This window comes from Pteronotus mesoamericanus, unplaced genomic scaffold (genome assembly GCF_021234165.1).
Source record: "Pteronotus mesoamericanus isolate MK-2021 breed Mesoamerican mustached bat unplaced genomic scaffold, CSHL_Meso_final scaffold_54, whole genome shotgun sequence".
NCBI lineage: Eukaryota > Metazoa > Chordata > Mammalia > Chiroptera > Mormoopidae > Pteronotus > Pteronotus mesoamericanus.
The window spans coordinates 8,075,571-8,103,049 of NW_026555321.1; the positions used below are offsets into that span (position 1 = coordinate 8,075,571).

Genomic DNA, 27,479 nt, shown 5'->3' on the forward strand with positions numbered 1-27,479 from the left:
TCTTCATGCCACTCATGAGTAGAAAGCAAACCTGATATATGAAAAAATATGTGACCAAATTAATGAAAGATGCTTGGACATGACACCTGAGCTTTGGTCCCATCGTCTCCTGGCTCCAGAAGCTCCCAGACAAATCCAATTATGTTTCTATGCTTTTATTTCCTACAGCTATAAGAGATATAGTATTATCCACAGTCAACTTCCTTGGGAGTTCAACTTCTTGCGGGAAACAAATAAGTAAAATGAACACATTTTATACTGTAAGTCTTTCCTTCTGGGTGTGTACCTTCTGCAGCCAATGGCAGAAGAACCTAACACAGAATTGCTAGAGCACTTTTCAACATTAAAATATGCAACTTCTCATCTTAACTATGTATTCATCAGCTACCCTGTGTGCCCATACAGTCTCCAAACATGACCATGTCCCAGAAAATATTTTATTTAATTCTGACAGCACCTGGTAAACCAGTAGCCAACCTATAATAACTACCTGCTTATTATATTTTGATTTTTCATAACTTTTATAAATTCATGTCTCATCTATCAACTCTTTAAGATACTTTTACTTTAGTATTTACTTTACATTGTACTTTTTAAAGAAATAATCAGTTCTTTCTGGCTTCTATTCTCTTAAACAACACCTGAATCAAACTATATCTGTTGCTATATGATGTCTGTCCAGAAGGTATCCAGCCATGTACAATGCAAAATAGAGACATTTATTGAAAAAGATACAATACACAAGAAACATTGTACATAGGACAATGATGCCTCAGTACCCATCAAAGTAGGCACTTTGGGACCTCACCCAGTTCTCCCAATCACCACCAGCTGTCCCATCATTTTTTCCTTAATCTCATTGACAATCTGAAATCTCCTTCCTTTCAAAGGTGATTTTAGTTTTAGAAAAAGCCAGAAGTCACAGGGTGCCAAATATGGGTTGTGGGGGGCTTAGTCACCTGGGTGATTTGATGTTTCGCCATAAAACTCTGTACAAGATGTGATGCATGAGCGGGCATATGGTTGTCATGAGGCTGCCAATCACCAGTTGCCCATAGCTGTGGCCTTCTGAACCATCCACATAGTTCCCATGGAGTAATATTCAAGCTTAACACAAAATTTGATGCAGATTCGGTCATTTTGAATGCCATGGCCACGTGGTACACATGCTCACTCAATGGCATCTACCACCCCAATTGACTAACTAGTACATGAAGTAGTCATTGTTCACACATGCACATTCCAGTCCACTCTTCTTGGCTGCCAGGTTAAATCGATGTCATGCAAACTGCTCTCATTATATTAACAATGGCTGGACTTTTTCTGGACAGACCTCATACATAATTATTCTACATATAAACCTAACTTAAACTAATGGCATCTTTTATTTTCCAAAGCTAAAGACAAAATAGAGTTATTATGGGTCTGTGCTTTATAAATTATGAAGACATCATATTGACGGGATCTTTCTATAGAAAAATTATTTTTACATCCTTTTGCTGAATCACCCACTGTGTATATTATTTCAAAAAAAAAAAACCAGGCAGAGACTGAAAATAGCGTCTCCACAGTCAATTAACTTCCAGCTAACTCATTATTCACATGCCTTCTATATTGATACCAAACTAGAAAGAGGTATTACATTTATTTAATGAATGAAACATTATCCTTTTAAAAAATGTGCTTGTTTGCCTACTTCTATATAGATGGCTAGTTCATTCTTTGGCATTTGGAGATGTTAATGTGAAGGCCAAATAAAACAGCTCTTCTAGGGCTTTGAGCCTGACGACTGCCAGTTTGTGATGGTAGCACTGATGTCTTCCAGCTGCCCCTTCTCTTTCTAAATAATAAAGGTCCTTCAAGGGTAAACAACACATTCTGACTTCCATGTCCACCAGCTATTTCTCCCAAATCTGTACAGCTATTGTGCTTACAGCCTGCATAAAAATCACCTAGCATTATTATTATTAGTAGTATTGTTATTATTATTTTACTGTTTTATAACATCATCTTATTCTTTCCCAGGAGACTGTCTTTTCAACCAGAACTTGATTTTTCAAGAGTTCAGATAATATTTTATGTTCTTCTAATGATTGTCAAAATATCCAATATAGAACTTGATACAGAGTAAACCTCTATAAAAATATGTTGATTTTTAAATAATTTTTTATGAACCTGACAACTCTTCCAGTTCAGAAACACCTACTAATGATTGGACTACATTTATATGTAAACACACACTCACACACACACACATACCCCATTCATTGAGTACCAGCTAGGTGCCAGTCACTACACAGAGCAAATTAAATATTTTATTCCAAATTCTCACAATTACCTGAGCAGTTGATATTATCATCTCATTTTTAAGATTAAAAAAATAAAGTTAGGTATATTAAGTTACTGGCCCAAGTTGACACAGATACTGAGTTATATTGCTTATATTTAAACTAAGGTGCATTTGGTTATAAAATCCTTACTCTCTTCTTGATATCACACCATGCTTAATGCATAGCAAGCAAGTCTGGATCCAATTCAGTCCTTTGGCCACTCATGGGGACACAAAAATGTGTGGAAGTCTTTTGAATATGTAGACCAAAAAATGACCACTGTTCATTGGAAATAGTGTACCCAGACATTCATCATTGATTATTAGAACTCACTTCCAAAGAAATGTATTCCCTAAAGAAGCTTATGACTTCATAGCATGTTGCATCTATGAATCTAACATCAACTGAATGCATAATTAAAATCATAGCTTTGTGGCAGAATTTACACTTGCTGTTTAGGGAAGACATCAAACCTCAGTTTCTGAAAATCTTGATATCACCTGTTGCCTCAATAATATTATCAAAACACTTCATCAAATGCACAGCACACACACTCATTTTGAGGCCATATTTCAGTAGCAGTGAAATCTGGCTATTTAGAGAATATTTTTGGTTTCCATGGTGTGCCCCAGGACCAAACTACACAAGCAGCTTCTCAAAAAGTTTTGTGATGGTGCTGTTGCTATTGAAGTAGTAGTTTCTGATCCTGACATGGGTCACTTAGCTCCATTCTAACTTCCTCCTTGTTTTGCTTTGTCACTACCCTCATCCTCCTCACCCCAGGTCAACTGACATTTTCTTGCTTCCCCAAGCAGCTTATTTCAGTTCTGGTTATGATCCAACAGGCATTGAGCATAGCTCTATTGAAGAGTGCATTGCATCACCAATTGTACAAATGATAAAAATGCAGTAAAGTGAGTGGTGCCTTGGTATTCATTGGATTCAGAACTCATCAAACCAGGTATTTCATGCACTTTGATGAAAAAAAAATGTTTCACCACTCAGCACCTGCTCACTACTTGTCACACTTGCTAGAATTTGTATGAGTCACAACACCGTCCCACAAGAGAAAATACTTCATCAATCTTCATTTGCTCGCCACCTTATTGAACAAATTAACAAGTACCAATATACCACTGTATTTTATCAGCACTATATTATATTTTACTATATTGTACATTTTCCTGTCCTAATATTAAGGATAAGATCTTCAAGGGTAGGATCTAGGTCTTATTTATTTTATACCCCGGGCCTTATACGAAGGGTTCACTCAATAAATATTTATTGAATAAATAAATAAATGAGCAAATGCCAAATATCACACCTCTCACCAGACAAGACAATCAGAATGGCAATGAGAGTCAAATATATCGAGGCACAGACATAGCTCCCCTTTGCAACACAGCCAGGTGCATATCCTCCTGATAGTGATCCATCACTTCCTACATCTTACCTTGAGCACATTCACTTCATTTCATTCAAAAAGAGAGTGAGCTGTAACATCACTCAAACTAAGAAATAGTTTTGAAGTCTTTGTAAAATCTTAAATGGATTACATCATTTCAATTCTGCAAAGACATTCGAGAGAAAATATTGACATAAAATACTGAAAGAAAAATTTATATATAGCAGCTGCTCTAAGCTTTTTAATGAATATGCAGTTTTTACTATTGGTATGTGGAAGTGCCTAATGCTAAGAACTCAAGGAGTTATTGCTCAGGGAGATTTGTCTTTAAAAGAATGATAGCCTTGAGCTGATCTGTGGAATCTTTCTGAGCTTCATAACATTTAAAAATGCATTTCTATAATTAAGTAATATAAGAATGTCAGTACTTCATTTAAAAGAATTAGAACTCACAAAGAGAAAACCAAGCAAAATCACATAATATAGAAAGAAGTAATCTAAATAAGATAATTTTCATTTTTTAAAAGCTCACATGTACAAAAGCAGAAAATATAAAAATCAAGTCCAATTTTAATTTAAATTAACCTTCTTCTAACATCCAAAAATGTATACAACAACATGCCCAAATAGTTGAGAATACAGTCATTTTTGTCAACACAGCAATCTCCTTGCATTAAATTTTGAGAAGTATATTGAATAAAACTGTTTTGTGTCATCAAAGAGGATTCCATCCTGTGGAACTATCACAAGAAACCCATTGCCCAATGGACATTCAATTAATTCATGCTAACATAAATCAATGGTATAGTCCAATTAGCTATGTGAAAATTATTTGTTTTATAGATTCTCTATTTTATCCATAATGCTTTTAAAACTATATGTATAATATATAATTGCCATACTAGGTAAGTAGGAACACAATAGAAGAATGCATTTTGAGCATTCTATTAATGATAAACTAACAGTAGATAATCAAAAGTGTAATTGCTAGGGTGCTGCTCCATCTTTCAATTACCAAATGGACAGAAAATTTAGGCTGCTATTATAAATAGATTCTGGACAATATAATTAAGGAAGTGAGTAGACTGCAAAATTCCTGCAATGCTGTCTCAACTCAATTATCAGTGATTTCCAGTTCATTTGCCTTAACCCTTCCCACTCTGACTGCAGGTGTACACAGGCTCACACCCCTGAGTGCATTTCTTCCCTTCCAGTGGGAAAGGTGGCTTGCGTGATGAAGAGCACACCTATCACACATTTTCATCTGCGCCCTTTGGGAAGGTCATGGGCTAAAGGGACAAACACAAGAGAAATTCAACTGTTTCCCACATGCCAGGAAGATTATCAAGACTTCTTACAGACTTTTTTTTATCTGATCAACTCTTATTTAATAAAACTTGAATATATAGTCTCTAACTTCCACTACAAGGTCCCTTATGATACCCTCAGTGTAATGTAATTTCCACACTATCACAACTCAAGCTTTGTTTTTATACTTTATTGAGAAATCTATGACTATGAATGTTGTGTTTAAGCACAGACCATGTCCTGGAATGCTTATGTGAAGACCCCATGGTTTATACATATTTATGGAGCAAAGAGTATGTACGCCTAACAGAAACAATAAACATTTCATGTTGTGGTAATATTCCTCCAGCAAATTTAAACTGATAAGAACAGATACTACACTTGATCTTAGCCAAAAGGCTGAGAAGCGATGCCTCCAGCAAATTTAAAACCAGGTGCTCTTAACTGTGGTGGAAGTAAGAAAAAGAGAAACTTACGAAAGTTAATCACTTACTGACAAACACATTCTTGCTTCAGTAATGATTCTTCTTATTTTATGTGTTTATTTGTGCCTTAAGAGTCCATTGCAACCATTATTAACACAAAAATTAACTCATTATTATTATATTATCTGTATAATGCTACTAAAGTGGGTTGCATTATTATCTTGGTAAGAAAAAAAATCCAAGGATAGTTTTGTTTTAACAGTCTCTTGGCCCTCCACAATGCTTTATATATTTATATATTATGTCACTGAGAGAAGACAGAAGGCTCACTTTTTCTTTATAGCTTCTATTCTCATTACCCCCCAATTTGAGTCTCCAAATGTGGCCAGAGTCGATTACTGCAGGTTTCTAGGATGTTCCCTCCTGTAATGAATGCAATTCCATCAGCTAAGAATTTTCTTTCTTTCCTTCTGCCTCTGTAATCCCCAGTTCCTCTGCCTGCCACCAGAAGGTTTTCCTCCAGAAGGGTTTCATTCGTCTTTTAGATGCAGTAGGAGCATCTCCTCTCCCAGCACCATCTCTGTCCCCGCTCTGTCCCCGCTGTATGGTAAGCAGAGGCTTCTTTCTGAAAAGTTCCCTGAGAACACAACTGCCTTTCTTCTTCGTACCACTGAGCCCTTACACAGAAGACAGTGGAGAATAGGTGTCCAATAAAAGTTGATGAATGGACAACAATGAGGGTGTTAATTCCTATGTAAATAAATAATCAGCTTTAAAAAATCTTAAACTTGATTTTTTCTCTGTTACATCCACAACATGAAATTATTAGATAAGCTGTGTTTATTTTTCCTTGTATTAAAAATAGATTATGCCATGACCAGCATGGCTCAGTTGGTTGGGAAGCAAAAGGTCGCCTGTTTAAACCTGTCAGGGCACAAGCCTGGGTTGTGGGTTCGGTCCCCAGTCCAGTGTGTATGAGAGGCAACCAATTAATGTTTTTCTCTTACATCTGTGTTTTCCTCCCACCCCCTCTCTCCCTCCCTCCTCTCTAAAAATAAATAAATAAAATATTTAAAAAATAGTTTATAAGTATGTTCATTAGCAGCCTAAAACTGGACACAACTCAAATGGACACAAATCAAGGTGATATATACATATTGAGTTTATTCGAACAATGGAAAATACCATGATGAGAACGACAAACTACATCTACAAGCAACAATATGAATGAATCTCTAATGTTGAGCAAGATGGACAAAAGTACATATTAAATTATTCTATTTCTATAAATTGATGTAGGGGTTTACCCCTGAAAGTGGTCACTATAAGGGACGTGAGAGGGTTTTTGCGGTGCTAGCCATGTTCCATTTCACAAGGTGACTGCTGGTCCTATGGTGTGTTCAGCTTGTGAGAATACGCCAAGAAGCTATAAGCTGATGATTAGTTCAATTTTCTATCATACAGTATTTCTCAATAAAACATTCAGAAAATCTTAGCACTGGTGGCAAAAGCTAATAATATTTTTAATGAAGAGGAGACACAGACATGGAGTGGCCAGAAATATTTACTTCCCATCCATCCATTCCCTCAGGACATTTTACTGTTATACTTACAGGTGCTAAAATCCTTAATGTAGACCCATTTGCTGCAAGCTGACTAAAGGAGAAATATACAAACAAAATTACAGATTGGAGGTTCTCACAAACCGTCAACAGCATATTGGTTTTTATTGTGTAAAGAAACTTTTTTACCCATATTAAAGGATGTAATTTGGAGGTGGGGGAGAGAAAACAACAAGTAACTAAGTAAGGCTCTTATAGAAAATAAAGTCTGGCAATAAAAATATTAGTTTTGAGAAATGGCTAACCTATCCTGTGTATCCCATGCATACGTTTATTTTTTTGCAAGTAAGCCTGATTCCATCACCACATGGATCCCCTGTGAAGCAGCCTGATTTTCCCCAGTTGGATTAGCAATGGTTTCACGGTGCCATGGTTACAGCTGTGTATATGGATCCCATGATGGGGATTCACCCACAGACAAGATGTCATACACTATGTTCCGCTGCTCAGGAGGTGGCCTCTTGTATAATTGTCTCAATACTAACTGCCAGTAAACTAAAGTCAAAGTTGGTATGTTTAGATGGTACGTACTTTTCTTGTGCTATGGGAATGTAATTGGTTCCACTTTCCTTTACATTAAAATGTAATAAAAAGCCACATTTCTTGCCCATAAAATTGAAATGTTATTACCAGTCTTCAGCCCACTCCTCCCTTGCTTACTGACATTTTAATAAGTTGATTATTTTTTCCATTATAGAGGAAATATGTCTCATAAAGACTTGAGAAACATAGAAAAAATTTATAATCTCACCACATGAACTATTTGCCATGTGGGTTACTTTCTTTTTAAAAATATTGTTTTCTTCTTTACGTGTTTCATTTAATGCTATCAGTTACATAATGTTGCACTTTTAAGGACTTTCTACATGACTTTTAAATATAAGCAATGTATATAATATAAAAGTTCTTTCAGTGTTATTAGAAAATTTTAACAGTGTAAGCCACACACACAAACAAGCTGGCATGAAAAATACAGTCATCACACTGGATGGTTTATAGTTTACACACTTAGAAAAATCTTTATTATTTAATGAACTTACATTTTGTGAATAGTTATGAACTACCAAAAAATGTCCTCAGAAATGTAGACAGCTCATTTACTGTATTTCTACTATCTTTTTTGGTATCAAGTATATCATCAATCCAGGGTATTTTAGTGTATCAAAAAACTTCAAAAGAATAAAGGTGTGGTCAGTTAACACCTATAATGTACATGTCCACTGGCTATTTTAGATTTAGTATTGCTATAATTATCTTTCGAGCTAACATTTATTGTTTCCTCCTGAGGGTTACATGTTTCTCAAGTAACATTAGAACACATGGAGACCTGAGTGTTTGTGCGTGTCCACATTTGTGTGGCTTAGACAGGCCTCTTCCTACAGTCTCCATAGTGGGGCCACTAGGAGAAAAGAGTTTATCTTGTTTGAGAAACAATGAATTTTTCTACTTAAAGTTGTTGATACACTGACTTCAATACCCTATATGTGGCAGCTGAGTATTTTAGAGTACTCACTATCAACCTGCATTTTAAAAGCAAACCAACATTTTAAAAAGTTAAAATATACGCAACTTTTTAACATCATTTTCTATATTGCCCTCAAAAGGTAGAAGTTAAGTCATGGATATTTTTAAATTTTAGTTTGTTTATATCAAACTCTGCTTTGTTTTATTTGTGTTATAATTTATTATAACTCAGAATATTGAATGCATTATATTTCAAATTAAAAATAATAGGTTTATTTTAATACTTTAATTACTGAATTATATAGTGATTTTCTATAATACACAGGGGTGGGAAGAAAAAGTAGGTTAAGCTCTGACTGGTGTAGCTCAGCATTGTCCCACAGACCAAAATTTCTCTGGTTCAATCCCTGCTTAGGACACACGCCTGGGTTGCAGGTTCAGTCCCCAGTCAGGGCATGTTAAAGAGGCAACCACTTGATGTTTCTCTTTCACATTGATGTTTCTCTCCTTCTCTTTCTCCTTCCCTTCCTCTCTCTCTAAAACTAAACAAATTAAATTTTTAAAAAAGGAGGTTAAATTACCAGTCTTTATGACCTAAAAGATACATCTGAGTAAAGATACAAAATAATAACAATGTTAATAAGAGAAATAATACAATACTTAATAAATAATAATACAAGAATAAACTGCTTTGTGTACTCACCACTGTAAACTTACTTTTGCCTATCCCTGTATTACCATATTATATTGTACCTTAATTTATATATTAATAACTATATAAATGAATATTGAAGATGTGAAATATTTATAACATTTAAAAGCTATCATTTTTTTAGATTAATAGACATCACAGAGCATAGGAGACAGACTATGACTGTGACTGTGAAGTATCTTGCTTGCCTCTCTCTAAGCCTATTTCCTGCACCTTCCTCCACAGACAACCACTGCCATGTAATTCTGTAATAAAATGTCCCTTGCTTTTTTCTATTATTTTATCACATGTATAGAATACATACTTAGTTTTATTTGTAACAGCACTTCACTTAAAAGAAATCACAGTTTACATATTTTATGGCAACTTGCTCATTTTTCACTTTACATTTTAAATTGTGAATTCAACCATGTTGATGCAAGAAACTGATTCTTTTATTTTCATTGAGTTACACTGTTCTTTGAACAAATAATTTACAGTTTGCTCATTAGAGTTTCTGTCTATTTTCACTTGGGTTTATCCATACTTGCCCTTTTATTTTTGCAATTATAAACATTGCCATCAAGAATAGTTTCATATTTCTTTGCTTGTACAAACGTGCATCAGTTTTTCTGGACTCTGTGATCAGAAGGATTGCTGAGGCGCGCAGAACACGCTTCCCAAAGGCCTGCTATCGTCAGCAGAGTAGCAGTTTCTCCACAGCCTTACCAATGCTTAGTTTTGCAGCCTCCTTTAGTATTTTCCCAAACTACTGAGTTTAAAATATTATCACTTGTTGTACAAATTCTAAGTTTTACAGATTAGTAAACAATGCATTAATGAAATGAGATGGACAACAGTAAATTAGGCATATCTTTCTGCTGTTTAAGAGAATCAATGTAGTATGACTTCATCACGAACTAGTTCCAATATATGATATCATTTTTTAGAAAAGGTAAGTGTTTGTAATGTTGTATCCCACTATGTCTTTATAAGTCACCAAGCTTTGAAACAGAACTTTGAATGTGTGTGTGTGTGTGTGTGTGTGTGCTTGAACATAATAGAGGCAAGAATAGCAACTGAAAATGACTAAAGAACATCCATGTTCCCAAATACTTGGTCCTATGAAGGTTCCATCTCTAGATTATTTTGGCCAATTGGAAGCAATTTACATTAGGCCTGGGGAAGACTCTCCTAGCTTAGAAAACTGACTCCATACAAAATAAACTACCAAAAAGAGTATTCAAATAATAAGTACTTGACAGTCAAAATAAAAGTGTATTTTCTGGCATTACCATACAAACAAAATTGAGAGCTGAAGTAAATGTTCCTTTTCATTCAGATCATTCCTCACATATTACAAAAGATATTAAAGTGCTTTCTATCCTGGAAAGCTTTAAAACCTAAGTCCTATAAAGCCACTGTATTCTACCAAGTACTCAGGATCAGCCACTTGACTTATTCCAAATTAATGTGACATGACTTTTTTCCAAGTGGAGTGGCCATAAACAAGCTAAGCCTTTCTAAGGTAACAGATGGGTATTTGCATGCAATTATCTAAACAAACTTAAGTTCCATCAAGCCCCAAGCTTTGTGGGGGATCTGCCACTGGGAAGTCAGAGGACACGCCCGCCTTCTGGTTCACTCTTCCTTTCTGAAGGATGGAAAATTTCAAGAACATCAACAATGTTGCGTGTAGACTGCTGCCAGAAGGTCATTTTAAAACCACAAAATCAACACAACCACCCAATTTATCGGATCTTTTATGACGCAAAGTCACTGCCACTGTCATATATTTCTGTATTATACATAGAGGGAATCACGTTAATGTAGAGAAACACAGTAGCTGAAGGTACTAATAGTATTCCTTGAGAGATTCAACTTTAGCTAAAAAGCAAATAAATTAAGTATTATTTATTTATTCCCCTACCCTAGTAAAATCCTATACATAGGCCCTCACTTCCTTAAGTTTATAGTATCACACATGTGCTGGGAAATGTCCTGTCTGGTTTCAGGAACTGTAGTCCCTGCTGACAGGCGAGAGGGCCCCAAGGCAGGAAATAATCAAGGAGGCCTTGGGAAAGCAGGCCACTGAGGAGACAAAACCTGACCGCCTGGTTGTGTCCCTGTCTCCCTCACGTCACCTTGCTTGGCCCTGTGATAGTCAGTTGTCGATGACAGGTAAGTTCCCTCACAGGGAAAATATGACCTACAACAGAATTGGCCAGTATGGACAGTGGGAGAAGGATTTGGGGGACATGGAGAACGGGCAGAAAGGCCCACACCCCTGGGCTCGGCTTGGACATGGCCAGAGTCATTGTATCTGAAAGCAGTCTCCTCATCTCTTGGCGGCTCCCTCCCGCCGCCTGGCTCAGGCTCGAAACAATACTGGAGACAGCCCTAAACTGGATCTGGAGGTTTCCAGGGGCAATCAGACCTAGAAGTAAATTCTTTAAAGCATGCTTTGTTTCTCCCTCAAACGCTATGATAGCCAGCTCATGCTGGGAAGGAAATTTACATTACTCACAGACCCTAACTCTATATTCTTTGGTGCTTTCATGTTTACATTCTCATGTTTACTAGTCTCTTCTCGGTCCCATGTAAATCAGTGTGTTCCTGCCATTTGTTTTCTTCAAAACAGCTATTCTCTGTAAACATTACCATAGTGATGTAATGAGATAACTTGTGCACTCCTGTTACCTGGCCCCACTGATAACTTTTTCAATAAAAGCCTTTGGAAAAGGGGCTCAGGCCTTCTCCACTAGAGGGAAGAGCCACGTGCCCTCTCCTGGCAAACAGAGAAGTGTCTGCGATGACTCGTGTTTATTCCCCCCATCGTGACAACCCCGGGACGGGCTCTGCGGGATTCAGAGTCTGGCGTCCCACCTCAGTGGGCCCCTGACAGTGACCCTCAGATCCAGGGGAGCCCCGTGCTCCCTGTGACACACCTGCACAAACTTGTTGGAGCCTTATTCTTTCACCTACAAAAGATTTTACATGTTTCAGTCTCATGTTTATGACTTTGCTATTCAAACTGCAGTCTCTGGAGCAACAATACTGACATTATCTTGAGTTTCTCAAAAATGCAGATTTTGAGGCCCCACCCCAGGCCCACTGAATTAGAATCTGCATTTTAACAAGCTCCCCAAGGATTTTATATGTACATCACTGCAGTAAACATATTGTTTTATGACACGTGCGCGTGCGTGCACACACACACACACATGAAATTCCACACATTTTTGTTGAACCGTGAAGCTAAAACAAATTAACTTTGTATTTAGAGTTAAGATAACTTTCAAGTTAGTAAAACTCTGCATTCGCCAAAGCTGACTAGCGGACGGATAGATTTGAACTTCATGTGAGGCTTTGTTTTCTTCTCCTTTTGCAAGATTTTTTACAGCTTTCAGCTGACATGTTCTCTGAGTCTCTAGCTAATACGTGCAGACATTGCATGCATGACAAAATCTGAGGAAAAGGCACTTGGGTCTCATCTGGGGAATTCTGTAAAATATGCAAGGAAAAGAAACGCCTGGCTTAGAGAATGTGAGAACTCTGCAGAAATTTAATTACACATTTTCACTTGGCCTCAAATGTCCCCATAGCTTTTGGTCAAACAATTTTAGAGTAATCTAGTAGAAATGGGATACATGTTATCAAGTCTAAATCATTGCCAGCCTTATGTAAATAAAGACTGAGAGACCCAGAGCCAAATTTTGCGGGCACCCTGTGTCAGTATCAGTAAATACAATGGTAATAAGACAATTAAGTGAACATTCAAATTGCACAGAGAGTTAAAATTACAGTGCAATTATTACCTAAATCGAAGATTAAGAAAAAAACAAGGCCAGCCATGTCTGTATATAAACAGTGCTTAATTTGTTATTGTGTTGAGCTCTATGTATATGTGCCTGGTGTCTGACAAGCTGTTCAGCCTACTGCTTTCTTAAATAGGTTTTACTGTTAAATTATGTCTAGAATGAACCAACATGCCAGTACACCATGATATTAATCTCCCAAGTATTCAATCACTTAACAATACCATCATTATTCTGGAGAATTCTGCTTGTTCACTGTTTGTTCATGTTTTCAGATGTTTCATTAAGAGCAATTTTATTTCAAAAGAATTCAAAAGCTGTGCATGTGCAAATGTATGACCAAAAAAAAAAGTCTTAAATATTTAATCTTCCCAAAGAAGGCAAAAAAAAAAAAAAAAAGGTAACCAAACAATAGCTAGGTCTGTGAATTCAAAACAATTATTTAAAATTAAAGCATTCTGGAGAGTTCATGGAGAGGGCACTTGAAAGGAGAGTGGGAAGCACAGGAGCCTGAACTCTGCTTTTCAGAGAAAAGCGCCCACTTCCAGGTGCGTGTTCCGTCATTGCTGCAATTCAGCTGTGGCTGCAGTGCTGGTTGGTGTATCTCCTCCTCGTTACACGTCTGTAGACCGTAATTGGCATTGGTGTGCATAAATGAGTATAATCACTGTATCAGAATGGCCTTCTCCTCAGACTACTGATTTTATAGTTCATTAAAAGCATTTCTCAAGAGGCATTCATATGGAATCCTGACTTCCAGGATGACCACAAAGGAACAGTTACAGGCAGTGAGTGAGGTCTTGCGGTGCAGTCACGCTGATTCTTGAATTATATCCAAAAGTCGTGAGCCTAGTGTTTCCAGGACCTGCTGCTTACACAGCTGTTTAGATGGCTGAGGGCAAACAAGAATGACCAAATCTTTTTTCCTCTAGGCAATTCCACCCTCATATGCCCAGGCCCAAAGGAGGGTGGAATTTAAGAAATGAAACAGCAGCACATATAGGTAATGTCCCTTCAAGTGATTTCAGAATCTGCGTGACTGAAAGACTATTTAGGGAAAGTTAACTTTATCAATAACATGAACTAGTTGCTTTGGAAAAATAAACCTTCTGAATAGCAATGACTCTGCCTTTGAAAACACAGTTTTCAGGACTTTATAGAAACTATCCCAATCAAAGAGTTTTTTTTTCCAATCTACCTGAACTTATAAATAGAAAGTGTGTGTTTCTGAAAGGCCTCAAGCTCAGGGGGCTCACTAGATATGCAGGGGGAGAATACATTTCAAAGGAAATGTACATTTCCCTCTATTCTGTTCTCAAATCATAAAGCCTTTTAAAAAGATAAATGGAGAGCGCCCAATAGGCCAGAGATAATAGAAACCATTTCTCTGGAGGAACATATTAATTATTTATTATTAATTATTTAAGTACTGTAGTGTTCCCATCTCTAAATATACACTTGTATGTAACCATTAAAATATATTGCCTACTATTAATGCTCAAGCATTACACCAAGAAGCTGGCACAGTTAACACCAATAAATACATTTGTTGACATTTATGTCTTTTAGTCACATGACTTCTGGTGTAGCTTTTCAGAAATTAGGACCAAATTTCTATTTTGCACTCACTATCATTAAAACCCATTGTGCTATCTTAATTGTCCTTTTAGAGAAATGAGATTGAACTAGATAGGTAAATTAAGGTGTTTATCAATGTCATGTTTATTACTCACTATTCTTTTAATTGTTGCATAAATATGTATCTGGCTTCTCCTGTGTACCAATAATTGTCCCAAGAATATGGAGATGAGTTAGACGTGAGCTTTAACCCCAAAAGGCTTACTGACTAAAGCAGGATCAGAGACATGAAAATAAATCAGTCCAATACAGCGTTTGTGGTAACAACAGGCTGAATGAAGTGTACAGAATGATATATCATAAGGGAACAGGGCAAGCAGCGGTATATCTAAAGGGATGCTAGGAATAGGATGGTGATAAAGAGAGAAAGGCAGTATCATAGGCTTCCCAGAGGAAGTGGCACTTGTGCTGAATCTCAGGAATTTGCATTTTTTTTCCTGATGAACAACGTTCAACTGTTCAACCTGTAACAGTTATCGATAGCTTAGGGGACCTGCCAGTCATAGAAAGTTCAATGCGTCAGCCAAATATTCCAAATATTTCTTTCATGTCTCTTAAGTGCAGCAAATGCCAGAGAAGATCATTTAGAAAAAAAAAAGTTTCAGGACAAGGTCCTGGTTTGAAATTGCTTCTAGCTCTGCTGTGAATAACCATGGCCAGAACAACTTATTTGAAAGCCCAGTCACCTAATAACCTGGTCCCCTTTCAAGCTCAAATTTGATCATTTAAAGGAAAGGCTGAGGTTGCCTCAAAGGAGAGGAGAGCGACCTTCAGTCTGAACTATACTGTCTTGAGCAAATGAATTGCTGACAATTTTGAACCAAAACAAACTTGAAAGACTCCAAGATCTTAATTATGCCTTTCCCTGAGGTTCCCCAACCTTTCCCATTTAAGTAAGACTCTTTCAATGTATACTCTCATAGTACTCTGTAATTTTCTTCCATAGTTTTTAGTAGTTTGAGTCCTTCATTGGGACTCAAAGATTCATAAGGACATCAACATGTCTGTACTGTTGTTCTTGGATATCCCAACACCTAACACAGCACCAGTCACATAATAAACACTTAATAAAAGTTTATTGAATGAGTGACTAAACGTTGTATCTAAAAAGCTATAGTAATCTGAAAAAAACAGGTTTAATTTTGCAATTCCAGTCTTAGTTTTCTGAAGTCATTTTGTGTTTCTAAGCAACAGCAATAAATAAAGAGCTCTTATTGACAACTCCATCCTCCTATCCTATGGATTTATCATTCTCAACAACCTATCTTTGGTAGCAATCCATGAACACATATCTTGGCACAGCATCAAAAACATCTTATTGATACTGCTAAAATGGGAGAAGCGGGGGTCAAGTAAGTATTATATTCACTCAAAGGGCTGGGTAACCTTGGGAAAAACAGAGCAGGTGGCATTATCCCAGAACTGGCATTTACAAAGCCACCAAGAAAAGCGAGGTGCAGCAACTCTATGTCTGGAGCCAGGCAATTTGGCCTAGACTACCCAAGAAAGCTTAATAAATGGACAACAGAAGTAAATTAAAATATACTATGCTATCCAGCTAGAAGACGATATATGACAGCACAGAACAAAGAAGGAGCCAGTGATTTATCCTTAAATATTTGGAATTGACAAGACAATTAAATGAATAAATGGCATAGATTGAATACAGCCTGTCTATAAGGACGAATACAACCTGAAGTTGATATTAACATCATTGAGAAGGGATATGAAGAGGAATGGGATTTAACCTAAAAAATGGTATTGTAAATCAGGATTCAGATTAACAGTGGTAATTAGGACCGAAGATTCCATGAGTGCAATTCTTTATATTTTTACCATGCACTTAAATCACTTAGCCTCATGAGGCATTATTATCCACGTTATAAAGAGAAAGAAATAGTGACTCAGAAAATTCAGCAACTTGCCCAAAATTTACAAGGCTAGTAAGTGGCAGGTTTGAACTCAAAAGCTTAGATTCCCTTTTTCTATTATATTTCCCATTGTTACAGCCCAAAATATTCAAGATTTACAAACATTGCATGGAGCTCCTCTTGCACAATGTTGCAATTTTGCCAACATGTACCCTTTTCCAATCCCTGTATATTAAATCTTGCTTTTCCAATTATTACCATTTAACACTTTTGGAATTGTGGGAGACTCGTGATGTCCTTTTGTTGTTGTTGTTGGCTGTTATCGTCTGTGTGACAGAAGAGTCCTGGGGACCTGGGAAGGCAACACCAGGTGAGGGACTCAAGAAAGGAAAAAGAACAGGAAACTGAATGTTACTACAAAACAAGCAGCAACAAAATGAGAACATCAACATGAGCCATCTGCTTGAAAGTTCAAGTGTCCAGTTGGAAATGACAAGTAGGAAGCAGCATTTTCTGGACTATTTTGCATCAGGGTTCTCTGTGGAGGAAAATCCACTTAAAACAGGAGAAGTTAGATAAAACTGATGGTGAGGTTATAAAAGAAAAGAACTTACACTGAGACTGCCAAGTGTAAGTTCTCCACCGAATGAATAAAGAACAGTTTGGGGTACAGGTGTTAGTGAACTAAGATGGGTCAGGGTCCCCCCTCATATAAATGATTAACTCCTGAAAGTCATAGTTCTCTGTATGTCTTTCTAGAGTTTGTGTGTCTAACCCTGATCTCCCTTTCAAGGATTATTTCCCAATCCCAACTGTCTCCAAAGTGGGGTGTGAGGGAAATTATTAAAAATGTCTATTTGGATTTAGTTTGAATGGAAAATGTAAAAGAACTTAAGCATTGCTAACTAAATTAAGCACTACTAAATATTTGCTATAGAGATTGACACCGGAGTCCTTACTCAGTTCTTATGTAAGTTAGTCATATGTCTCTTGGTGGGGAGGTGCTCAGAGGGGGCTCCCGAGATCATCCCAGCAGGGGTGTATTAAGAGTGCAATTCACATGAAAATGTCAGTGCAATGCATCCCACCCCAGACATTCTGACTCAGAAGCTAAAGAAAAGGGAGGAGGAAAAGGGCATCACCAGTCTCTTTTGTTTTGTTTTTTTTAACAAACTCTCCAGGTGATTTCTAAGCACACTCATAATATTTGAGAAGCACTTATTTAAAGTACACGAAGTTCTCCTCTGGGACTATATCAGTGGTATTTTATGACTTTATTGTATTTTATTTATTCCAACTCACATTAGGAAATAATTTGAATCTAGGATTCAGTATATACACAAAACATAAATATACAGAAACACAATAGATGTGCATATGCACCTGAAAGAAACCTTTCACAAAACAATACATATGCTTACTGTGTGTAAAACATTCTGACATTTTGTATTTGATTCTGTTCTACTCTAATTCTTACCCACCAGACTGATCTCACCACCCACTGATTGTAACCTGCACATTAAAAAATATTATTCTATTGTATATATTCAGAAAAGACTTCAGAAGGATAAACAGACTTCTACCAATAGTGTATTGATTTTATTTAGCCTGGAAAAAAGACCCGAGGGCACCAACAATTACCTTGTTATATTTGTAAGGCTGTTATCCTGAAGAAGAATTAGCTTTGCTCTGTATGGCAAGATCCATTTTGATTTGTTACAAGAACACACCTCATAAACAATGAAAGTTGGATCAACAGTGACATGAAATATATCGAAGTAGGGAATACATCTCATTAAAAATGTTCATGCTAAACTAGTGGATCCCTTGACACTTGGGTTTAAAATGGAACTTAAGCTTTAGAAAGTAGTTTGGACTTGATGTGTCTTCAGGCTCGCTCTAACCCTGTGATTTCATAGTTCTCTCAGTTCTGGATTCTTCCTTAACTTTAGCACATGTCTGGTTTAAGTTTCCTATCGCACTTACTCAAAGGGCCTGTATGACAGACACGCACCAGAGGCAGAAATGTTGTAAGTTAGAATCATGCACTTCTTCGTGAGCACTTTGCTGTAATTACTTCCTTCTCTTCGTCTCTCCGCCCACCTCTCCGGTCCCCATGGCCTGGGTCTTCGCTTTCATCACTTTTAATTCCCAGCACCTATCACAGAGGCTCAACATAGCTGGCAACAGTAGGTGTAAGTTAAATGAGTTTAAGACTAAATGAATGAATATCTCTCATGTTGATGAGCACCTAGGCCTAGAAAACAGAGGACAGTTTGTAGGAAGTCTGTAATTTATCTTTATGGCATACTAAACAGGTAGACAACACATAATGCCATCTTTTACTTTTCAGATGAATGCTGTATGTTGATGTAATTATTCAGCTGGTAGTAGGAGAAAAAGAGATATAAAATCAAGCCTTCGGATTCTCGACCAGCCCTGCCTGATGCCTCTCGTGATGAAGTACTCTCCGCTAATAGAACTGCGTGACAAGGTATGCATCTGGGCTGTGACACCAAGAGGAACGGGGTGATGGCAAAGCCAAGCAAACAAACCTTGTCAATTTACTTCCAAATGTTAATTAAGAAAAGATGAGATGTGTTTGTCAGTGGACCTTGGAAAGTGCCCTGCACATAATAGGGTCTTAATAACGCACTTGTCTATGGGAACAAATGACTTACAAGTTCTGATCAAGTCATCCCAGCAGCTCCTTGGGCAGAGAGTCAGAATAGTTTACCTAAGGGAACAGGCTCGGAATAAGATCTCTTGATTGCTGGCAGTGTTTACTTAACCACCCATGTTCTCTCGCATCATGATGTAATAGGAAAATTAATCAATTATAAAGAAACATATTTAGAGGAATTGAATAAAAGAAGAGAGAGCCTTATTTGTATGGAGTTATATAATATGCCATGCATAGCTGAGAGTATAGTGCTAATACTCATCCTGCTTAACCACTTCCATCCAAGTATTCAAAATAGACTTAGGCTATGGGTGATACTCAATGTTCATGTTTTGCAAAAATATTTAAACAACAGCTTTTCTTCCATTTGTCCTATCAAGATCTTTAGTCAGTCATTTATTATTTCTATATATTTATTTTTATGTAATCTAAAAGCTTAACCATGAGTAACCATGAACTATATAATATACAGATAAATAATGTTTACCTCTGGCTGCGTATCTATTTTAGCACTATCCTTTCTCCAAAAATCTTCACTAGCCTGTATAACTCATTGAACTCATTTACTTTATATTGAAAAGTGTAGAGTGGTAAATAACTAGACTACCAGGAACTTAGTCTAGATGAGGGGGAAGCAAACAATTTGAAATGTAATTATAACACACTGTGAATTAATTCTATATGGGTTAACTAAGCATAGGGTGCTATGTGAAAAATTCAAGCCATCTGGTGTAATCTGAGAGGAAGGGCTTCCTAGAGAAATGGGCATGTGAATTGACACCTGGACAGACGCAATAGGAGTTAACTGTATAGGAGGGTGATGGGGAAGGGAGAATGTTCCAGGCAGAGGTAACAGCACCTATAAAAGCCTGAAGGAAAAAACACAATGTGGCAATTGTAGTGACTTGAGGTGAGTTTATTAATGTTGAAATAGAGAGTGCAAGGTGAGAAGTGGTGAGAGGTGAGGTTGGGGAAGGAAATGGGGGACCTACTTAAACATGAGTGGACTTTATGAGATGCAAGCATGATGGGAACACTTGAAGAACCCTGGGTTTAGAGGTGAGGTTATCTGGGTCACATAATGTGAAGCTGATTCCAGTTGCAACATAGACTAGAGATCGAACGGCCTTTGTTAGAGGCAGGGAGAAGAGTGAAGAGGCTTTTTCAGTAAGAGACAGCAGTAACCTAGATAAAAATAATGGTAGGAAGGGTGAAGAGCAAAGAACGAACAGACTCTGGAGAAATCCAAAAGACAGTCATGAAGGACTTGACAACTGATTGGATGTGAAGGTGGAGAAAGACGGTCAAGGACATCCCTCTGATTACTGATTTGAGTGAGTCAAATCCATCCCTGTGCCACCTCATTCCAGATGATCCACACACATTAGTCAGCCTGGACTGGAACGTGACTCCAAGTGTGTCCTGTGTGTCCCATTCGTAACGCTGTTCCTATTTTATTTCCGCCTCATCACATGCAAGGGTCATCTCAAAAGACACTCTCTAGGTTTTCTCATACTGATTACATCTTTCTTATGCTGTTTAATGAAAGTTATTGATATACAATTTTGTGTGTGAGATGAAAACTTTTAATGTTCAAATATACTATACATTACTAACTATAGTAATCATGCTGTACACTGCATCCTCACGACTTACTTATTTTGTAAGTGGGAATTTGTACTTTTTGACTTCCTGCATCCATTCGCCCTATATACTTGTTTAATGCCTTTGCTATGCCTCCCTCCACCTCCATATCATCAGGGCTATGGCAGGACATATGCCTTATCATGTATTTCTTATATCATATTTCACAAACAAACCTTGGTTCTTTAATAGAACATATTTATTTAAAGACGTAAAAGCTTGAATTTTTTGACTTTCCTCAAATACTTATGCATGCACGATATTTGAATAATGTATTGGAAGCACAATACCCATATTTTTCTATTAGAAAAAATCTATTAGTATGAAATGGCCATTACTTTTCCTGTGAGTCCTTCTGGTACTGTTCATAATCCCACACAGGATGAATAAAAAGATACATGCGCTATATCCAGTGGCACATAGTAGATTGGATAAATTGCAGAGGGAAGTTCCCCAGAGTGAATTATCATTAATAATACATGCATATCTATAATCTATTCTGAGTCAAGCTCATTGCTGCTACTGAAAATCCATCGTGTGGATCTTTGTGCTTGGGTTGTGCCTTTATGCATTCAATGCCTTTCTTTTAGTTCATGTTGCATTGTCTCCTAGATTAGAGCAAAGTATTGGGGGTGTGGATTGTCTTCTGAAAAAAATATATTTTTAAATGGTCTCATTTTTCTTTTCTGAATTAAACACTCAAGATAAATAGGGAGTGTTTTAGATGTCATATAACTTTAAAGTAAGAAGTATTTCAAATGAAATTTTTCTAATCCCTTTTTCCAAAGTACCCCACAGAAATTAAGTTTTCTGATTCTACACCACACCACTTACCCAATGTAAATTAAACAAAATGGTGATTGTCATACCACATTACTAGTTATATGTAAACACTCTTTACTCACAGATTCTGTATTTGTGAATTTACCTACTTACTAAAATGTATTTGTAACCCCCCAAACCACTGCTTGCAGTAGTGACTTCATGGTCATTTGTGGACATGTGCAATGAGGTGAAAAATTTGAGTTGTGTGCTGTGAATGCTCCCAGCAAAGCTCTGCCTTCTTGATTCAGCTCTGGTGCTATAAACAAGTGTCCTCTTTGCGGTCTATTTAGTGCCACATTTTTCACATTTTTTTGTGCCTTTTTTTGTTTAAAGTGGACCTCAAGCCTAGTGCTGAAGTGCTCCCTAGTGTTCCTAAGGTTACAATGTGCTGTTAAAGTAAAATACGATGAAGACCAAGCTTGAAAATCCCCCAAACAGACAAAACCTTTTAAGCCATGTAAGCAAAACTAAATCCATCCTATTTCATGAACATGAGTAAAACATAGGTCATTTCTTGTAAATGCCTCTGATAATCATAAAAGAAACTTGAGTCATTTTCCCATAATGGTATAAAACAATCACTTTCAACCAATCCCCTGCTATGGAAACCCCCATTGTAATAACCAATCATTGTAAATGTTAAATAACTTACGCATTTTCGATTTTGAAAGCTCCCAGTTTGTGAAATGTTCTTTTATGTACAATATACTCTTACCAAGTACTTTGTTTTACTGATTGGGTGTTTTTAATTTTTCTATTTCTGCATTTTTTGCAGTAACTTAGAGAGAAAATATATGTTAGATAATCTTTGTTCGGGCATGATTTATACTATTGCTGATTTTGAGTTCCATGTTAATGAATTAACAATATATGTTAAATAGATGTCTTTAAACAGCACACATAAAACAAGGTTACATATCGATCAATTGATGAAAATGTTTTGATCAACGTTTTGCAGAAATCTAACTATGATTTAGGAACAATAATTCAATATTTGCTAATTCAGTCTCCACAGTGACTACAGGAATAATTTCTGCAATTAACATGAACTGATTGTATTTCCATATCTAAATAAAAAATTGTTGCTGTGAATGGTGACAATTACACTTCACTATATAACTTAATGTCACTGAAATTAAAATGTATACAAATATGGATAGGAAACAGTTCTTTCTTCAGAGTGTTTATAATCTGTAGGAACAATAAACAGGTAAAGAATGAACTGGAACACAGGGTGGTAAAAGTGACAATTAATATATAAATAAGATGGAATGGGAATGTAGATGCATACTGTGGCAAATGATTTAGTGAAGAAAAAAGAAGGAGAAAGGTCAAATCAAGGAACATGTACAAAGGACCCGTGGACAAAGCCAAAGTGGGGAAGGACTGAGGGTGGGAGGTGGGGCAGGGGAAATTGGTGGTGGAAAAATGCAAACAAATGCATTTGAACAATTAAAAAAAAAGAAAATTAGAGAAAGTATATGGAATGCATGATGCAATGTACTTGAGTTGGTTTCTTAGGTATGAGTGGGAGTTGAGGAGATAAATAGGGGATTTACTCTAGTAAATCAAGGCTCAAACAAAAATTATGCAACTTTGAATTCATGAATAAAAAATGCCAAATAAACCAATATATTGTTTTTACAGTGCAAATGGATCTCTAAATAAGAAAAAATACTCATATCTAATATTGTGAAATTATTTTTGAGTGAAGTGTTCACTAATTAAACTAATAACAGATGTCTCCCTTATACTATGCATGCAAGCCTGCTTTGTCTCTGACCTACAAAGTCTTAAGGGTTGTTGTACACAGCGTGTTACAACAATAGTGTTTCTTGGCTAAATGACCAAATAAGTAAAGAATATCAGTGGACCTGATTTAAATAAATATAAATAAATTTTTACAGTTGGCATTCAACATTGGAACTATATTCCCATTCAATTTACTTTATCTACTTAGGTGATATAGACATGCTAGTCATATGCTTCATTCCAGAAAGTGATCCAATATCAAGAATAAAAGGCAAGTTTCATAGAAAGTATCCTGTTGGTACATGTCTTGTGTGGTAAGGCAGGAATCCTAGCAATTAAACACAATAGAATCCTTGTTCCCCTGTGCCAATATTTTTAATAGATCCACCATTGTAGTAGACTTCAACTTTCCCCGGGAGAAATTACAGGCATCCTTTGAAAGATGCTGAGAATTACCCCATGGCTATGTTCAAATTGTCAGACTTCATTTTGAACCATCCTGAATAGCCCTCTAAGTTCCAGGGAATCAACACAGAGGGCACAGTGCTGGAAGCGGCATCACAGTGTCTGTTAGAGAACAGCGGGGAAATCATCCTGTTTCTCCCAGCTCCTACCCTGACAAAATAAGAGGGGCGATTGCCTTCCAAATGCACTGTGCCCAACTCCTGCTAACCGAGTTTAAATCCATCAGCAGCTGCAGCAACTTGCAGAAGGCGCCAGATCCCAGGAGGGGAACACCTACAGGAACAAAGGGCCTCCTGAAAAAGCCCTGCTCTCTCCCTTCCAAAGGCCTAACATCACACTATCCTCAAGGTCCAGAAGTCCTGGCAGAAAAGGGGGTTTAAAAAGACTAAGAAAGGCACGTTCCCCATTTTGAAGACACAGAGAAAGTTTAGGAATACCCTGCTCACCCATTGCTAATGGCATTATTGCTGAGTATGGCTGTACCTCCTGAGCCAGTTTCTCTTCCCTCACCTGGTTCTGCCCATTTTCTCTTGACAAGTTTGCTCACCAGGCCTCTCAGCCTTAGCGCTCCTCACAAAGGATAGCATGAAAAGGATGCCAGCAGGGCCAACAGCTGACACCAGGGGGGTGTTACTTCTTCGCCCCTGGCTACAGTGGAATGCCAGCAGCTCATATGGATCCCTCTTCCAGCCAGCCTCCAGTGGAAACATGCTCTGGCCAGTGCCCCACACCCGTCGGTCACAGCTGCTAAGGGGTCTCGCCGCTTCAGGTGGTCTATCTATAAGCATCCTACTCCAGACAGATGCCACAGTTCGAGACCCAGGCAGGGCAGTGTGCTGGAGCACACACGTTCCAGGGCAAAGCAGCCCACCATGAGGCGAGAAGGGGTCAGAGCCAGAAAAAGCCTCAAGGGTTCAGTTGCTAACTGGGTTGAAGGATCTGGCACTATAGTCAAGGCCCCGGGCATGCTGCTGGGATGCGCTGCAATATCCAGCTGCTTGTCTGGATGTTTCGTGCCAAATAGCAATCTTGGCATCTAGCCGTCGGGCGGGCACCATGACTGAAGTGCTGTAGCTCAACAATTTCACCAGGCTGTGCCAGCCCAGAGAGAGAGAGAGAGAGAGCACTTCCCTGTCTAAAATCCCTTCCAGCGGCATCTACTTCCTGTGGAAGCCTGAGTTCTGAGGTTTTCTTGCCGAAGCAGAGTTAAAGCATTCCAGAGAAAATGGCTGGAAAGAGAATGCTATATGCCAAAGCTTCTCTTCTGAATGGGTTAAAGGTAAGACATTTGAGATTAGCTAAATTTGGTGTCCCTGAAACAGCTGCTGTTGTCCCTGAGACTTCAGTCTTAGCAAGCAAAAGGACCAGGAATTCAAGTAGTTTTCAGGGTAAACTCCATGAATATGTAGATTTTCTTCCATGTATAAACATATTAATAGCAGGATTACATATACTGGGTTGCTGGAGATCCAAGAATCCATTAAATTGTGTACTAATTTTTAAACCATTTTCAGGCTGTGAACTTTACCCAGAAAACATGTACATTCAAGCATACTTTCAAAAGTTTAGGTTCATTTCCACAGAACTCCAGCTTTATCTAAATTTCTTCTGTTTAATATTAAATACTTGGTTTGAGCTCCTACAGATGGACAGCACCAATGTGCATTTCTTTCCATTTTATTGCATGCTTACTACATGTTTTTGTAAAGCATAACCTAGATCCCCTACAGAAAATCAAGCAGAAGTCAAATGATTTGATGGGACATTAATAATGACTAATTCCTTTGGCTCAACAGCTAAAGTTCTTTCTTCTCTCCACCTCTTTCAGACTGGTTTCAATTCTTTACACAAAATACACCAAACAACACCTGATGTTTACTTAACCATTGTGTTGCTAATACTGGCTTATGAGCATTCTAGTTGTCCTGAAAACTTACCCATATTTTGCCGCATATAATATGTACTTTTTTGCCCAAATTTTTGAGGGAAAAATAAGGATGCACATTATACATGGGTATAATGATTATATACCATGCGTATAATAATGGGTATGATAATCCCATGTATAATGCACACAAAAATGTTGGTGCATATTATACACAGCAAAATATAGTAATTGGTCATCATGTTGACATTTGGAATCATAGAGCTCTCTTTTCACAGCCATTTTAAGAAATCTGATCTTTAGTATAGATTTTATAGAAATCGTAGATTCTAAATCATAAAGTAAACCATATGAGAATGTCCATATGCACAATCACATCACAAACCCTAAAAACAGGAAGCAACTAGTCAGCCACTGGCCTATCTTGTCTTGTTTCCATTGGCCCAGATTGTAAGAAAGTGTATCTGTGCTTTGTTTATTAGGACAGATGTACATACTCCTGAGTGTCGTTGTACATGGAATATACAACAGCCAGGTAAATAAACTGAGGTTCAACCAGGAGGGCCCCTTCCTAGTAAGGTGCTAATTATTATACATATCACAGTCAAAAGCTATTAGCTACATACAGAGGAAAATCCTTGTGCCTGTTGTCATTCTTAAGTGTATAACTTGACACCCCGTATGGATCCAGAAAATATCTCCTAAGAAAGATGTGTAGTCCAATTTGTCTTCGTTTACCTGAGATGCCCCTAATAATTTTAACTATGCAGTTAATAATTTTTTTCAGGGTAAACAGAGGCGATCAGCTAATCATGCCATTGTACTGTACTTAACAGCATTTGTTCAAACCATTCATATCAGATATACTGTAGCTATATGACTGTGGTATGCTTGCAAACTGTTAGGGATAAACTATCTTTAAAAACTGTTGCTTATATACTGTCTAAGCTGGCTGGTAAGGAAAAGCCAGGTACCTGTCTATTAGACCCTCTTAAATGAGGCAAGGTGGGCATGAGTGAGTTGGCACACTGCCCATCACTTCCTATCAAAGGGAAAAAAATATGAAATGCTGGCCCTCAGCTCCTTACAGAAGCTTTGTGCAAAACCAACCATGTCTGCCCCACTCAAAAAGGGAGGAATCCTGAGCTACTTGAATGTCTGGAGAAAATAAAACAAAACACCTCATAAGCAGAGGGCTAAGGTCATTGTGGTTAATACTGAATGTTGTTTAATTCTGCATGGAGGAGAGACTAAAATGCCAATGGAGGGGTCTTTTGCCTGTTCACTCCCTGCTGATGTTCTGAAACTGTGTCTTTCCTATCTGTGCATTAAAAAATAATGGGGAACTGACACTGATTTTGGAAAGTACATAAGACAGTATCCTATAAGAATATCTTTCCTGTTTCACCTTCATTATCACCTATACCCTCCCAACTACGTGCCTCAGCGTTTGCAGTTTTAAAAAAGTTGGTCTCAAAGTTTTAACACACAAAGGGAGGTTAACACAAACTAGTTATTCTGTGAAGTTTGACTCTACAGAATGCAATTTCTTTCCACTCTGTCCTAAGGGGTGAAAATGATAAGAGTTTAAGATGTAAGAAGGATCTTGAAATTAGTTCCAACAGTTAACAACATTTCATGCCACAGATTGTT

At 37.4% G+C, this 27,479-nt stretch overlaps 1 protein-coding gene and 1 pseudogene across 8 annotated transcripts in view; both read right to left on the bottom strand.

Annotated features, from left to right (window-relative positions):
* RBMS3 (RNA binding motif single stranded interacting protein 3) overlaps positions 1-27,479 on the bottom strand; it is a 1,181,733-nt gene that overhangs the window by 417,283 nt on the left and 736,971 nt on the right. The window lies entirely within an intron of this gene.
* On the bottom strand, positions 5,332-5,454 carry LOC129061148 (uncharacterized; annotated as a pseudogene).